This window comes from Octopus bimaculoides, chromosome 21 (assembly GCF_046866305.1).
Source record: "Octopus bimaculoides isolate indiv1 chromosome 21, ASM4686630v1, whole genome shotgun sequence".
Classification (NCBI taxonomy): domain Eukaryota; kingdom Metazoa; phylum Mollusca; class Cephalopoda; order Octopoda; family Octopodidae; genus Octopus; species Octopus bimaculoides.
The window spans coordinates 27,077,789-27,082,106 of record NC_142948.1 but is presented as its reverse complement, the minus strand read 5'-3'; the positions used below and the strand labels follow the sequence as shown (position 1 = coordinate 27,082,106).

The following is a 4,318-nucleotide window of genomic DNA, read 5'->3' as shown; positions in this document are numbered from 1 at the left end:
ATGTCTTCTACTGTGGCCGCCGACTGACCAATGCCGTGTGAGTGAATTTCGGAGTCGGGATCTCTGTGGAAACCCGTCATATGTGTGTGTGTGTGTGTGTGTGTGTGTTTGTCAATGTGTCTTTGTGTTGGTCCCTTACCTTCGCTTGACAGCTGGTATTGATTATCGGTTCGGCAAGAGAGACTGATAGAATAAGAACCAGACTTTCAATAAAGAAATACGTACTGGAGTGGGTAGGGCCATGTATTTGACTATAGACCATGCCTAACCCCAGCATGGCCGCAGTCCAAGTAAAAGATAGCAGATAAATGTAAAGCAGAAGGGAGTCTCCAACAAATAGAGGAGTTGTCCACAAGGCGGTCATGATCAACTGAAATTGTCTAACTTCAGGTTCGAATCGTACTTCAGTTTTACCGAGAATGTCGAGGAATTTATCGAGACTGCCGGTAACTAATCAATGAAATGACAGTTGATTTCCGCTCCACCACCACCACACTCCGCTTCTACTCTTCACTTTCATATGTGGGTGCATAAGAGTATGTGTGTGTGTGTGTGTGTGTGTGTGTGTGTGTGTGTGTGTGTGTGTGTGTGTGTGTGTGTGTGTGTGTGTGTGTGCGAGTATGTATGTCCATCTCTTTATGTGTATTCATCTAGAGATGATAGGAAATTGCAACTACACAGATACATATACACACATATGCACATACATACATGCACACATACATACATACAAACATACACACACACATACATACATACATCGACAGCTAGATGGAAAAACACACAGACAGGCAGACATAAAAACAGATAGACAGAGAGGCAGATAGATAGATAGATAGATAGATAGATAGATAGATAGATAGATAGATAGATAGATAGATAGACAGACAGACAGACAAACAGACAGAGAGCAGATAGATAGATAGATAGATAGATAGACAGACAGGCGGTCGGATGGACGGACGGACGGACAGCCGGATGGATGGACAGACGGACGGACGGACGGACAGACAGACAGACAGACAGACATACAGACGGTCGGACAGATAGATAGATAGATAGATAGATAGATAGATAGATAGATACTCAAATATGAATTCAATTTGGGGGAATAATGGAAAAGGAAAACACTTGTTTGGTTCGATCAATTTTTTCCTTCTATTACAATGCAATAACTACAACAACAAAAACTATTTCTACAAGAACAACAACAATAACCACAATAACAATAATATCCAAGATAAAAAGAAGTTTACGAAAATAAAGACCTGCTTCCCTTGCTTTCACAAACAGCTGTATGTTTCTTTGTCCACGTGTGCATCTAGTAAAACACTTGGAGAGTTCTTTTGGACAATAGTGATCAATTTAACCTCAACTGAGCAGATGTCAACGACAGCTATATTGTGGAGAGCAGTTTTATCTATAGAAAATAATAATAAATAAATGATTGAGGGAAATGATAGATATATATAGGGGGATTCCAATACTGTTTTACTCTTTAAAATCTTATGGTTTGGGCTTTTTTTTCTTTCAGTTACTGGAATTCTGTGGTCATGTTATGGCTCCGCTTAGAAGGGTTTTTTTAGTCATATATATATATAGATAGATAGATATGTATACATATATATATATATGGTTGGCACTCCGTTGGTTACGACGACGAGGGTTCCAGTTGATCCGATCAACGGAACAGCCTGCTCGTGAAATTAACGTGCAAGTGGCTGAGCTTTAGGTGTTTTCGCTCAATAAACACTCACAACGCCTGGTCTGGGAATCGAAACCGCGATCCTATGACCGCGAGTCATTTGCGCCTCCATATATATATATATATATATATATAATAAGCTTAAAGCTTATAAGCGATCACCGTATATTGTCTAAAGAAAATAGTCTACTCTTGTGACATATAAGCCCTCAACGAGAGAGAAAAAATTGCGGATTTTTCGAACGCGTGTGACACGAACTCAAATATCCACATATTCGATACGCGTGCGCTACCATTTACACCAACGTACCCACGAACTCCTACGCTTTAGATTTAAGAATTATAATTTAATATTGTTGTTTTTAAACAAAAACAAGCAAATTCCGACGTGGTCCACTGTGCCTTTTATCTTTCTTGGGTAGATAATATATAGTATTATATGTCGAGTCATCCCATAAATAAACAGGTAAAGGCGACAAGCCGGCATCGTTAGCACGCCGGACAAAATGCATAGCGGCATTTCGTCCGCCTTTACGTTCTGAGTTTAAATGCCGGAGGGGTCGACTTGTCATTTATCTTTCAAGTTCGATTAAATAATTCCAAATGCTGGAGCAGTTTGAATGGGAAATTATTATTATTTATTCTGCAGTTTTCAAAATCATTTGGACGGAAAAAATATGAATTCTGTAGACGAGGTCGGAACAGTACTGAAGGAGTATTTTTCGTCAAAGGCAAGTGAATTTTGGAAGAGAGTGTTGTAGAAAATGAAGGAGAGTATATTTTAGATTTAAAAAAAAACTTGTTTTATCTTAATTTTAAAAAATAAAAGACATAAAAAGACGCATTATTTATAGGATGGTTTCAAATTTTGGTACAAGCCCAGCAATTTCCAAGTAGTAGAGTAATTCGATTATATTGATACCAGTAATCAATTCCTACTTATTTTATCGATGCCGAAATGATAAAAAGCAAGGTTGACGTCGGCGGAATTTGAACTCCACATAAAGATGGTCGAAATGTCGTTACACTGTTAGCCCAGTGTGCTAATGTTTCTGCCGGTTCGCATTATAAATGTATATTCGCTTCAAATTTTGGCACAAGTCCGGCAGTATCAGAGAAGAGTCAGTTGCTTACATCCCTAAACCCCACCCCTCAAAATTTCAACCCTTGTACTTAAATCAGAGACTATAGGTGCAAATAAAAGGATCAGTAGGAGTAGTAGTAATAGTAGTTTTGATTTGAATATAAATAAGTGTTTTTTTATATAAATAAATGATTTATATATTAATAAATGTTTTCACAGTAAATAACAAAAGATCTTTGTTTTAAAATTACAATATTTTCTTGAAGGAAGACATTTTGTAAAATTTGAAAAATATATTTTATGACGTCATTTCAATACTGATTTTTCACGTCAGCAAATTAAAGGGAGATAAAAATTATTGATAATTTTCATTTCTTTGCATAAATTCGACTGAAAATTTTGATACACTTTTATTATGACGTCATAATTTGCTATTTTTCTTCTAAATAAGGGCATGATTTTCCTTCTCTTTTCATTTCTTCTATGCTCTGGCAGACACCAACATCGGGTTTATAGAGAGCCATATCTGTAATCCGTATAGCATTGCGAAATATTGACCGACTTCTAAGATAGGTAAGCACTTGATTCTACTTAAAAACAAAAACACATAAACCCACACACGCACCCACACACATACACCCATACGCACACACACATTTTGCGTAGGGGTACGCCTAAATGATACATAAATAAAATACATATATATATATACATATATATATATACTGTAAACATTGTGTTCTTCTCATATGTGTATGGTCTCCAAAGAATCGCATGACTGCAGCCCCGACTGGTTCGAAACGCTCAGCCTACATCGCATAAGGCAGCACAGTTATCTCTTCTGCAATGGATAGAAAGAGTTGTAACTCGAGACCCCGCTTGTGTAAGATAGTTTCTCGGAATCGAAACAGTCGTCTATATTCATTTGTGTAACATTATTGCAAACGACCACAACACATTTATTGTACATAACGACAATTTGATACCTGCCGGGAGACATTGAGACAAGTAAGTCGTCTCCAATACTCAGAGAGCTTCCAGTCCTCAAAGTCAGTTAACTTTTACTTCATAAATATTTTACTTCATATTTTGCATTTCTAAATAACTGTAAAAAACTAAGTGAAGAAATCTCTAGAAATATATTTAAAAGCCTTTTTATCCGATATGACGTTTGATTATTGCATTTTGTTGTGAAAGAAAAGAAATCTGGCGATCACAAACTCGAGGTAGAACCAGTGCTGTCTAGAAAGATTGGCATTTTCGGCAACTAACCGTCTGCAGCAAGAGACAAACGCACTAAAGTCGTCACTGTCCGCTGCACTTTGCTCTCGAAAATGAGATATAAATACGGAGGAAATTAACTGATTTTAATGGTGCCTATAATGCAACAAAGACAGCTCTGGTAGAAGAAGAATAATCAGCTGCAGAGGTCCCCGACTGGACAACGGGATGTTTTGCACACCCATTAGTCCTTTCCGAAACAGAAACAAGGGAGACATGCCAGAGCTGCTCGTGGGCGACGCCTACTT

At 37.5% G+C, this 4,318-nt stretch overlaps 1 long non-coding RNA gene across 1 annotated transcript in view; it reads right to left on the bottom strand.

The window, feature by feature from the left end:
* Window positions 1-3,378, bottom strand: part of LOC149131531 (uncharacterized) — a 423,011-nt gene extending 419,633 nt beyond the window's left edge. The window contains exon 1 of the long non-coding RNA XR_016237783.1: window positions 1,269-3,378. This is a non-coding gene — a long non-coding RNA (uncharacterized LOC149131531). The remainder of the gene's footprint in view (window positions 1-1,268) is intronic.
* Window positions 3,379-4,318: the final 940 nt, after the last annotated feature.